This window comes from Osmia lignaria, chromosome 14 (assembly GCF_051020975.1).
Source record: "Osmia lignaria lignaria isolate PbOS001 chromosome 14, iyOsmLign1, whole genome shotgun sequence".
Lineage (NCBI taxonomy): Eukaryota > Metazoa > Arthropoda > Insecta > Hymenoptera > Megachilidae > Osmia > Osmia lignaria.
In genome coordinates, this window is record NC_135045.1 from 1,088,322 (window position 1) to 1,101,457 (window position 13,136).

Consider the following 13,136-nt stretch of genomic DNA (forward strand, 5'->3'; position numbering starts at 1 on the left):
CGCGCATATCGATTCTCCATTTCCGGAGGTAATAGTCTATAACTGGATATATCTGACTTCCCATAACCGGTTACCCGCTTTTTCACCCCATCAATATTACATGCCAACCTTTCGAGAACTAATAAATGGCGCGGAAAACTCCACGGCTAATTCCCGGATATTAAGCGCGTCGGAAACGCAGCTACGTTGGATCGTCTTAACCGTGTGCCATCGATCCGTTCCCATTAGCGAGACAAAACTGTCTTTCAAGTAGCAAACTGCGAACTGTCGAATCTGAGAAAAAACTGAAATTTTCCTTCTCTCGTTTCCCTTATCTGGTATACGAGCCGAAAGCAGCAGTTATTACGACGTTAGGTAGGTAAATGTCAGCGGGACAGATACACAGTCGACCCGGAGAGATGTCGAATCGATACGTCGCGGTATACAGAGATTCGCAGCTGGATGTAGACATCGAGCCACCATCGATACGCAGATTACTCAAGTACTCCCTCATCCCCCTTCCGATGTTTCGGAAATCGAAGCGAGCAAGACCGTTCGAAAACGTTGTTACACCCCTACGGAACGAGTTTCTCCTCGCGACGCTCCTTATCGCCGCCAAGTTAACGCGAACTTTGGATATTCCAGCTGTACGCGACTGCCATTTCGAATATTAAGCTTCAGACTCCTGTCCTCGGCCAAGTATTTTCAAAGGGACCCAGGGAACCCCTCTTTGATCCTGTATTCCACGGATTCTCCAACTTGCCCGGGCAAACTTGATTCGATAACCATTTCAATTCGTTGCTACAAGTTTCTACCCTCTTATCGTAGTATAATGGGCTTCACTTTTATCAGTATTTTCTTTACTTCTGCTAATGGTCGATCTCGATGAATTTTGGCTACGAATGAAATAAATGAAGATAGAAATGAAAAACTTTTTGCAAATATATCAGAATTTGGTCGTGGTAACCGGTGTAAGGATCTATATAGTTTATAGGGTATTCTCTTTCGGACACCAGAGCCTCGAGCAAGTCGGAAAAGTTTCAAATTAACCTTAGACTGCTTGCCGCTTCCGTGACTTCCTCTCGAGACTGGATCTGCATAAAATGAAATCGAGATGGGAAGGGTGCGGGTAACCGATTAAAATTTTCTTCATTCATTTTACAGGCTTAATCCTCTTTTAACTGCGATCGAGAGTCGCGCGAAGGGAAGGAGAAAAAAGAATCACCTCTTCCACGTTGGTTAGTTAGTTTCCTATTAACGATGCATAAAACGCGGTGATTTACTGTTATTACAGGGCGTAAATATTTGAGGATTTTCTAATCGAGAATAAAAATGAAAATCCCGCTTCACCGTAGACGTGTTAACAACCTTTGTACAATGTTCGTAATAAACGTATCGCAAAAGGTGAACAATCGGGGGTCGAGCAGGAACGATTGACCTCCGGTACACGCAACGGGTTAATAAACTTTTAACTGGACGTCGCCGGTCGCATTAACGAGGCTAAGCGACACGTAAGACGGTTTGCATCCGTAGCGAGCGTGGAACGAGACCCGGGGGAAGGATCCTCGTTCCTCCCGATACGGCTTCCTTTCCAAGATTTCCCCTCGAGCGGCCCGAGAAAGTTTCAAATTGACCCTGGCTCGGTTGCACCGTACCACCACCCCTTTCTACTCCTCGCTCGCCACCCTTTCCACTCGGGACTCCTCGATCCGCATCGAATAAACTCTAAATAGAGAAGATCAGGACCACTGTTGCAGGATCGGGGAGCAAAGATTCGCACAGACAAGGGACAGGCACAGAGGCAGATAAAGAGGATCACAGAGTTGGAATTAGAGAGATAGAGAGAGAGATACAGATAGAAGGTATAACAGTTTCCGTTGCGGGCTGAATTTCTCCATTAGCCACCCCGTATCTGTACGGGTATGCAACCCCTCTACGTGTATTCCGCAAATACGTGCCTATGAACGTGAATGTATATATGTACTCAACGGAACCCTGCTGGAGTGGCGAGTGTACACGCGGCCTCAGACACCCGCAAAGATGAACGAGGACACAAATCACCGACGCAGAGAGGGATAACATCGGTGGGAGGTGACTACCTCCCAGACACGTGCGTAATTGAATCGGTCATATTTCGAGACCGGAGATTCGGTGCGTACCTTCTACGTGATGTATGTTTCTGGATACGAGAGACGTATCAAATATTACTCTCTTTCACCTTACAAAGGACCAAATTGATTTAACAATTAAAGCTACGAGGAAAATACGAAACCGATTTATTATCGGTAAAGCACTCAAGAAAATTTGATTCTCACATATCCACCCTTGACGGTGGAGATCCATCCGCAAAGCCATTCGACGTGAAAAAAATTGCCGTCATTTTGAGAAATATTTCCTTTCGAAAATACTGGGGTGAGAGAGACGTTTCCGTAAATCTGTAACGATTAATAAAAATCCCCTTACACCCGTGCCTCGTTCGTTCTTCAAACGCGTGTGTGCCTTACCAATGTACACAAGTCTTGGATATCAGGCCAAACTAGAAAAACTCGATATTCTTGGAGAAAAACGAAATCAATTTTCCAATTTCCCGACGATTCAGTATCGGCTGATCCAATGACGTATGACGGCGAGTGGTTCGCGTTATCTCGTAACTTTCCAGCTCGAAAGTCTATAAAAACGTGACGATCGCTCGCGAAATTATACACGCGATCGTTAAAACGAAAATCGTTTGAATCAACCCGATGGAAAATCTCGTTTCAGTCAGGAAAACGCTCCAAGCCTTCTGCCGTTTATTTTACAAACACCACTCAGGCGAGAAGCTCGCTACCTAAAGTTCACTTAATTCCCGGTCAATCCAGATACTCCACGAAACAGTATATCAAACGAATCAAAGGTTCCAGAGAGAGAAAGAGAGAGGGGTAAAAACAACCTGGTCAAAAGCGACAGTTGAAAAACGTTGAAAAATCTTGGGGTGGTGGAAAAACGAAACTGGAGCTGGATTATTCGAAGCGAACGGAAGCGAAATATCGATGAAATTTCGCGCGAGAGGGCCAAGCAGGCATTTTTGAAAGGTTCGCGTGACCAGGTTGGTCGATTGGGGTGGCGTTCAGAGGGAGAAAAGTAGAAGGTGAAGGAGGAAGAAGGAAGGAAGGAAGGAAGGCGAGTCGAGGAGGTGGAAGGGTTGGATGAAAAGAGGTAGAGTCACAGGCAGAGGTAGAGAAAGAAGGTTGCAAGGGGTGTGTAGAGGGGTAGGTGGTCGAGGTTGGTTCTGGGGCCGCAGAGAGCGTGCAGGGGAAGGCTCGCGGATCGATTCAGCCGCTCGAGTCGAGTTGAGACTATGCTTCGGGGCTGTACCGTGCTATGTACCCTCTCTACGTATGCGCCGTATCTCCTCTCTTGCCCAAAGTCGTCTCTTTGCTTCTCTCTGTGCATGTGTGTCTGTGCGCCATACTGAGTATACACCATCGACTACGTGCGTGATATCACACTGAGGACGTGTGTACACACGCGTGCGGCGAAAGAGCAACGAAAGTTAGGATTATTGGACGGCACGGGACGGGACGGGACGGGATGAAATGAAGAAACGGTAAAAAATTGGAATTTTAATTCGTTCAAGGGGAAAAAGTCGAACAATTGGCTAACAGTTGATTAGCAAAGGGATAGAAGAAATCCAAAGGATACGTGAAACGAATGAAGAATAAAGGTTAATCATTATTTGCATAAGCGGAGAGAAGACCTTGGTCTATAATGAAGACAGGGATTATAGAAGAAGGGGGTGAAAAATCCTATTCTTTAGATTCGATTAGATTTAATCGGGTTTAATTGAGTTCCATCGGATTCCAATTGCTTGCGTTTAACTTTTTAAATGGACCAGTCGTCTAACACCCCCTAGGTCGTTGTACCATTCGCGATCTTACGGCGGTTCCACCTGCAAACGATCGGAAAAATTCCACCGGAGTATCTAAATCCAGCGGCGTTTCCGCTAGGAAAAATAAAAAATAAAAGGAGAAGACCAGAAAAGAGGGAAAACACAGTGGAGGACCGTGTGCTGGCGAACATTTATTCGAGGAGAGGAGGAAAAACGAGGAAGAAGACTGGTCCCGATAAAAAATCTCACCCTTCGGCTTTTATGGAGCTTAATTCGCCGCCATTAAGTTTTAATTGGCCGCGTTCAATCGATCCGCCCTTTTAATGTCTCTTGTAACCGTTTCGAATATATACGACCTCGTGGTAACCATAAACTCGTATATATCCTATGAATAACAATCCTGGATCACCGTTTCAATTTGTATTCCTAGAAGAACGATGATAAAAGCACCTGGCACGTGACCAAACTTCTCTGATTAACCCTTCCGCTGTGAGCTGTATCATTTACTTTGCTAGACTTCCGAGTATCGGTAATAAAGTGATTAAAAATGCGCAACTATCAGTAGGCTGATGTTGGGCAAACGGTTGACAGAGAATCCTAACGTGTTGAGGGCGAAACTCGCCCGGTATTCGGCGTCAGTGTCTTGAATGGTGACAAATGGCATGTACCGCGAACACACAGTCGCGCTGTGCGGCTGCGACTCTAGGTATGAAGGGGTGCCTGCAGCGCGTGAGCAATGCGGATACACCGTCAACATACAGTTGACAGAAACGCTTACCGAGGCGAGAGATCGTTGCCTCTGTTTCCCTCCAACTATCTCTCTCCCTTCGCTTTATCCACCATCTTGCCTCCAATCTAACGCTGCCTCGCGATCTTCTCGTGTTAGAAATCCTCGTTCGCAAACGACCGAGTCGATTTCAGCTTTCGGTTGTTGGTCCACCTAGAAGACGCATAGCTGTCGAGCGTCATCGAATGGTCCTTCGAGTTTCAACCAAACACCTGGTGCGATACATGCTTTCAATCTCTCTGATTTATAGGCGACCGCCATTTCAGTCTTTAGAGGTATGCAGAGAATGTTCGCGGATTGATACCTTGATGGATAGAGGAGTTGAAATTGGAAAATATTCCGGATCCAAAATACTCGATGCGACATCCCGATAAGAACGAGAACGAATGGATGACTGGGTCAGGATAGCGCGCAGATGGTCGAGTCCCGTTAAAGGATAATCTCGTTGATTTTGCAAGATACCTTGCAATACTCGTGAACACTGGCCGGCAGAAGGACTCTATTGGATCAACGATACACCCTTTGTCTCGCCGCGCTTTCAAGTATATCCTCGGGACAGAGTACCAACTGCTACTGTTTTTAAATAGTTTAACTGGGAATTGGGTAGTCGCTGCAGGCTAGCAAAGTAGCTTTTGTTCAGGCTACTGCATCATCCTGATTTTCGAGCTGCAACCCACCGCCAAACATTTCCTGCACTTTCATCTGTACATGGGTTTTAGAAAACAATACCGGACGATCCTTTATTCACCCTTTCTATTCTTTTAACAATTTTACAATTCAGTTGTACCTTTTCTTTTTTCGAAATGAAATTTCTTTGTCCCTTTTAAATCTCTTGAATCCGATCGTTTATCTTCCCTTTCATTCAAAATGAGTCATGGGTAGATGGAAAAAGGAAAGGAAGTTAATAATTGTATACTTTTCCTTGGGCTACCTTCATACAGCTAATTAAACGCGATGAAATTCTTCGGAGAAAACAAAAATTGTATCGAGTGTTTAAAATTATTCTCATCTTTTTCACCGGTCTGCCACGACGCGAGTGTTAATCATCGATATCTTTGCAACGTAGCGACACGCGAAATCGATAATCTCGTTATCGCGATAATTATCGTATCCCGGCACGGTGGCCAAGTGATTCGTACCGGCGGGCAAAAATTCTCAGCAATTTTATCCGTGGGGTGCAAGTGGCGAGTAGTTTCGATAATTAAAATTTCCATGCGCCGTTTGACCGATCGCTCGTGATAATCGAATTTCTGGCTTGCAGTGCTCGCGATTTGCATCGTTCCCTGCTCGTTGATATTCCGATCGCTTGTTCCATCGGTCCACGTTGCTTCTAATAATGCACCCCCATGAAAAATCTAGTTACCAAGAATAATGCAAAACGCTCGCTCCCTTTCCCCCTTTGCCAAAGGGTTTTACTAAGATTTTACACACCGGGTTACCGGATCTTTCCAGGCTCACTTTGGAAAATCGATTTAAAACGTTTAGTATAGTTAGTAGAAAAAAAGCAACTGAAAAAGCATGAATAATTGATTGAAAATAAATGATCAGTAATCGGGTAGACAAAAGCAAAATCACTGAAGCTCGATGCTTCTCCTTTTCAACGATCAAAACAAATACCTATCGGTGCAAACAGCTCGAATGCGAAAATTCGCAAAACTGATTCACCGGCTGCTCGAAACACAATACATAAATAAATGTAAATACCTGCCCCACGATGCAACGATTTGCACTGCGGCTGATCCGCGTTCTCTCGTCTGCCTCTCGTGCCGGAAGCCGCAACTACACTGCAACAGAAACCATCGAAACGTTCGTGTGAAAAAACAGTAATTACGATGATAAATAATAATAGTTAGAGAAGGAAGTAATGTTGGATCGTTGGCAAGCAGCAATTTACTTAGCGCAACAGTCACGTTGATGACGAGGCGCGTCCATTGTTCGTACACGCTATTAGGCTTTCGATTCTGTCTCCGGTTGCAAGCGTCATCCTTATCAGGGTGCAGAGGTTGAGACCTCGTTCGAGGAGGAAAGGGGAAGCGAAGGGAGGACGCATTACCGATGGTACAATGAGGGAAACGCGGCAGGCAAGTTGGTCTCCGATACGGATTGCGGTGGCATTGATAGTAACGAGCCATTAGGGGACGCGTTAAACGTATCTCTGCTGGTGAATCCAGTGCTCGCTCAGCGGAGAAACGCCAAGACGATGCTTTCGCGAAGAATGGATCTTCCTCGCTAGGATTTGTACACCCTTCTCGCCTCGGTGAACTTCCTTTCAAGGATTTCCCTGTCGTCGATCCTTTGTCCTTTCTCATCGGCCACGCTTCGCGCCAATCTTTTACTATTTTCCTTTCAAACTTCTGTTACGAGCCATTTGTCCTGACAGCCTTAACGTGTTGCAAAAATTCATTTGAAACACGATACGTTAGTTTCTTTCGTACAGTTTCATGCGTTATTCAATTATACTAACAGGGATCGTTATTCAACTATCACCGACGAGCTATGCCATTAAATAACAAAATATTATTTTCCACTTCTATTCTTCAATCAACGAAATGCAATAGTTCTGGTTCGTATTTAATTTTCAACTTCGTCAATTGGGTTGAAACGCGAGATTGAAATTTGATGATTTTATTGAAAGAGGTATCGTTAAAATTCTGCCATTAAAATTTTTCATATAGACCTTTTTACAACGGTCGTTATTTGCCCAATATTTTTTTCCTTTTTTTAGTACAACAAAATTTAGATGATTTCTCCTTGTTAGTTTTTTGATACATCGTTAACTGATTGGTTCATACGAAAACGTAATTAAAATGTACAAAAATCTTCGACCCCTCTGATCACTCCCCAACTATAGAAAATCATCTAAATTTATTCATCGTCAGAGATGTTTGTATCAATGTTACCGGTTATAAAGCGAATGAAAATAAAAATGGATCCCTCGGTGTTCCCACGAAAAAAAGTTGCGACAAGAGCGGCTGAGGAGCGTGTATCGCGAGAGAGTACGCTCATTGAAAACCAGCTTACGAATAGCGACCGAGCAACAGGGTCAATCCCTGCTAGATTACTTTTCAAGTATCTCAATAGGACTAGTTTAGTCGACTGCTGCTTAACGGCTTGTTACCACGTTGAATGCGAGCCGCGCGACAAAACGACACCCCGCACAAAGCCACAATCGCATAAAAGAGCGTTCACTGGCCCATTCGGCATTGCGCTCTTGTATGTGTCAGATTTATTAAGTTTGTTAAGTAGACGATACACGACCACACGCACTATCTGACGCAACCGTATCGTTTCAACCTTTGCTACCTTTTAGGCTCTTCTTAACGACTTGCTTCCTGCACAGAGGAACATACTATGTATATTCTTGTTAAGACAGAGTTTGCGGTAAGAAGAGCATTCTTCACTGATATTCTATAGAAGTAAAGGTACGTGGCATAATTAAATTTCAGAGATCGTACGTCAACGTTAAAAGGCAATCAGAAAATTTATTAAACCGTTCGATAAAAGACGTAGGCGTAACATCTCAACATCCGTTAAATTGAATTACGACTAACTCGAGGGCTATCAAAGACGGTTTATTTCCTTTGAGAGGCCTCTGGTTCCCCGTCAAAGCGGCGCAAGAGGCATTAAGAAGATGAAAACCGGTCAACTATTATATTATGATTAGAAAACGAAGCGGCGCATAGTCGCTACGGCACACGAAAGGGTGAAACGCACCCCTGCTGACAGTAATAACAATCGTCGCGTGGCAAAAGGGGTGCCATGTGTTTCGACGACCAGCTTTTCGCCATTATTAATAGAGAACGAAACAATTTCGTAACGTGGCCCGGCTTATTATAATCCTGCTTTTATACACTTTACACGCTATACACGGATCTTCTATAGTCTGTTGTTGCGACCCCTATCCGCTTCGTTCTCTTTTTCCAACCCTCGCGACACCAAGGATTATCGTGCCGACAAGGTCAACGAATTATTTTGGCCCCGCGGGAACCACGTTTTTTTTTTTTTTTTTTGCCCTTTTTTCACTCGGTTCAGCAAGCCAACAAGAATGTTCATTTCACGCAGCTGGAAGAATGGGATGATTTTCAAGGACAACTGGCTGGTTCTTTAATTCTCGCACGACGGAGCAGGGTTAATCGCGAAGCTGACTCACGGAAAGTACATGGCGAGATTAAGAGAATTCGTGTTAAAATTTCATAATTTTTCGCCATCCGCCTATTCTCCAAATTTCTTCTCTGTATGATCTTGCAAAATCTCAATTGCGGTTCGTTCAGCACGTTAAATGGATCAATTATTTTACCAAACTGCTGTTTCGAAACAGACCCGTACGTGGTTCTAGCTGTCGGACAGTTAATTAAATTATTTAATTATTAATCATCTATTAGCGGGACCGATCGACCCGTCCAACGAACTCGGGAATATCCAAAAACAGATTAAGTGGTTGATTGGTACTGTATAATTAACGATCTAATTAAACGATGGATTATAGCGTACCATCCATGAAAATTATTTTAGTTTCACGTGAACCCGGGACTCCGACCAGAATAATGTTTATACGTAGCTTTGAACCGCTCCTCTGCATTTTCTCCTTTCTAAAAATAATTTTCTAAACGAACATCTTGACACGTTTCGACTTCAAACAGGATGTCTAATGGGCTACATTTTCGTTGGAAATCTAAAAAAGAACGTCCCGTGAATAGACTGTTAACACATTGAACGTCAATGAGAATTTAGGGCAGTTTGTAACTTTTAATTCGAAACTTTTCTTTCGCTCATTACGTGATGTAATGACTGATGTCAAAGTTTAACTATAACTGGCGAAAGGGTTAATACAGCCTATATAGTGGTGCACCCCTCGTTTATTTGATGCCAATTAGCAACGCGTTCGCAAAATCGTTCAAATTTGCACGCTCCTGCCATTAAATATTCAATGGTCACTTTGCCCTGGGGGCATTATCATATATTTGGCTAGGTAAACAAAAACGACTGGTCGATTGAAAAATCTTAACGAATTTCCCTTGAAAGGTATGAACGTTGTCGCGTCACAGGATCCCTTAAAGTTAAGGCGATTACCATCTATTTTTTTAATGCTAAATTCATGCCGTCAACTCCACTCTGCCCTCGACAGCGACAATATTTTCATTCTGTTCGGTGAAAAAAGCAATTATCGTCTTTGCTGCTTCCCGAAGCCTAAAGCGGATCTTCGTCCACGTTTTTACGCGGTCGCCGATTTTCGACACCCATCAACGGATCATGTCCTGCCTTACAAATTGAGCTTCTCTTGTGAACGTTCATTATCGATCCGCGCGTGAAATCTGTAGCTTACCACAGGCAACAGAATCCATTTCCTCGTTTATTTGCTAGGGTGCTCGATTAAGGGCGAGACAGTCGAGCCAGAAGGGTGACGATTTGTTTCTTTAGTCCCAAACACGATGTAGCTCGATGTTTATATACCTATAGATTAATTATATTCTTTCGTTTATACGAAACAAAATCGAACGCTCAACGTATTACAGGAATTTACATCACCGATCGCCACGTTTTTTTAAGCATCGAACAAAGCCCAGCAGAGAATTCATTTTTTCCCGCGGATGTAACCGGAGAATTTCGGAATTTACCCGTGGATTTTGATTCATTTTGTTCTCTGTACGTGGAAAGTGCAGCAAGATAGATGAAGAGAGAGAGGGGAGGAGTTGCGCAGGTGTGCTCGTGTGGTCGGTGTGTTAGCCTTGTATATATACGAGGAGTACAATCGAATTATCAGGAACCATGGGGAAATCCTTTAATACCCGCGCACGAATTTACCCCTGCCGATCGATTAATTCCTGTACGAAATCGTCGGCTATCCTTGTCGCGGATTAGGTCCGGTACAACGCACACCGTGTCGCATTTCTGGCACGTAGTCGGACACGGGACGTTCAACCGAGCAGACCACGATGCATACGGGAAACGTCGATGCAAAATTAACGAAGAAGTCCGGGAGGAAAGCGAAGGAAGGGGAAGGGAAGGAACGTCCGTTCCGTTTCACCCGCGTGTCCCTCGTAATCTCGTTTCGGCTTGGTATCCGCTTGGTCGCCGCTAGGGTAGCAGCACCCTTCCATCCCGGACAACGTAACCAACTTACACGCGTGTTCAATGAAAAGTGATATACGATCTCGGGGAATTTATTTTACTCGCACCCTGTCTCTCTCTCTCTCTCTCTTTGATAGCTGCATATTTGATTATTTTACTTTCGGCATCGGCATAAATAGTTAACAGACAGGAATAGGAGCGAGAACGCTTGAATTATTCCTGCCGCTGGATCTGTGTAATTCGAAATAGTGGTCTGAGAATTGGTGATAGATTGGTCTACGGTGGATAACATTCAGCCTATCGATTGGACGGCGCTTCGTATTTTTCTACTGAAAATTGAATTCTATGTTTGATTGGGATATTGGTAACAGCCGTGTTGGGAATTTCACGCCCTCCTTCCTTACCAATTGCCCATTGTTTTCCCGCATTAGTTCGATATCTTTGATTATTTTATTACGAGTAAAGTATTACAGGCTGCTTTAAAATTTATTCGAATAACGTGCGACTTTGACAGTCGCGTGTACCTGGCAACACGAACTGTGAATCTTCCTTCAGAGACGTTTTAACCAAGATAAATTCGAACGATTAAGGGTGAAAAAGAGCGGAAGCATCCGGAAAGGTGAGACAAGGTTGAACGTACTGCGAGAGGACGTCGTAAGAGGAGGAATCGATAAGAACCGAGGGACCGATAACCCGAGAGACGAAAGCACGATGTAGATAAGGAAGAGGCGAAAAAGTTGCGCGTCCAAGAAGAGGACGGAATAATAAATTTCCCCTCGGACCGTAAAACAAAGCCACCCCGTGATCCGCTAAACCGTCGGGATAAAGCAACGGGATTCGAAGGGATGGCAGGCCGAGAAAGGGCGGTGGAACGCATCGATAATGAGTCGACAGTAAAAACAAGCCTGGAAGAAAAATCGGGAAGAAAAGGCGGTTAGCATTCTCGTTGAATGGATACAGAGAGAACGAACACGAAAGAAGGTAGAAGAAAAAGGGAAGAGGAGCAAGGAGCATTGATGATGAGGCAGAACCGCGAAAGAAAGGTAGAAAAGGGGGAAAAGGGGTTGATGCAAAAAGAACGTCACCGTCGCGAGGAGACGCAACATCGGACGGAGTAAATAAAATATTCAGGAAGCTGAGACCCCGAGGCGTTTGTTGGTGGATTCTGGGGTGTCTGTGAGGCGGATGGGGATGATAGAAAGTCGGAAGGAGGTCGAGTAGGGTGAAGAGTAAGGACGGTCTCGGGGAAGAGGCTTCTGCTGGACATGTATGTACGTGGTAAGGTACAAAAGTTTCTGGTTGGGTTAATTTTCAAAAATATGCGACAGTAGAGAAAGAGAAATGAATATCACATTAAAAAATAAAACGTGAATAAATAAAAATGAAGTTCGAAACTTGACTACCTTCCACGTATGGCAGTCTACACAGGTGCAGACTACGTAGGGGAGTTTTATCCGATGGGATTGAAGGTGAACCGTAGAATGGGTTGGTTGCGTGGCTGGTTTGTGTATAAGCGCGCACACCTTTGTCGTGGTTCGCAAACCGAAATCCGCACCTGCTCGGGGAAACACCCTCGTAAGCCGTCGACCATAGTCCCGCAGCGATTTCTCGGCTAAAATCTAACCAGGGTCACCCCCGAATTAGCCGTCTTCTCCTCGTCGCACTTTCGCTACCCTGAACGACGGCTTTGGTCTACGGTGTATCGGTAAGCTTCGTTTCTAAAGCGCTTCCTAAGTGCTGAGAAAACAGTGGAACAACAGATTTTCGATGGGAAAGTTAACTCTTTTCGTAGCCGTTTCCTAGATAAACTGAGTTTAACAAAGGGTAGGTAACGGGGAGGGGGGGAAAATCTGCACCCGAATGTTTTCCTTGAATTTGCTGGCTATTTATCTTGGAATTATGGTGCTTCTCGCACGGATACATCGATTTCCAGATAAATTAGGAAGAATAGATGAATTATTTCAGGCCTTGTAGCAAAGCTACAAGTGAAAAATTCGGCGTACTCTTGGGGGACGAGTGGTAAAATTGATTATCGTGTAAGCTCAAGGTCCTTTTTCAATTAAAGTATTAACCCAGAAACGAATAAAACAGCTGAGGAAGATTAATATTGGTCGATGTAAATGAACGGTGACGGTGCTGCTACAACGCGTTGAATAAATATGACGAATCAGTCGACTGTTTATCATGGTAATTTATTACTCGTGCCCCGGCATCTGTAACTAATGACGCGCGATGTTCTCTGAAGCGACGGTAATTATATCTGAATGCGATTCAGTGTCGCGCACTTGAATGCATCCGAGTGCCATGCCGCCGAGCGCCGAGCGCCGGCTGTAGTTAAATCTTGAGCGTCGCACCGGGTCAGGATCCTCTTCCTCTCTACCAAATAGTTGAATGGAGTTACCAGGTTGTGCCGTAGTAATTGTAAAATACGCT

The 13,136-nt window shown here is 44.3% G+C and overlaps 1 protein-coding gene across 2 annotated transcripts in view; it reads right to left on the reverse strand.

Moving 5' to 3' along the window:
• Nucleotides 1–13,136, reverse strand: part of LOC117609183 (uncharacterized) — a 171,342-nt gene that overhangs the window by 125,415 nt on the left and 32,791 nt on the right. The window contains exon 2 of one of the 2 annotated variants that reach the window (XM_034335182.2): nucleotides 6,339–6,413. The gene's annotated coding sequence lies outside the window, so the exon portion shown is untranslated. Of the gene's footprint in view, nucleotides 1–6,338; nucleotides 6,419–13,136 lie in introns of both variants that reach the window. The other variant, XM_034335183.2, reaches the window with a different exon arrangement.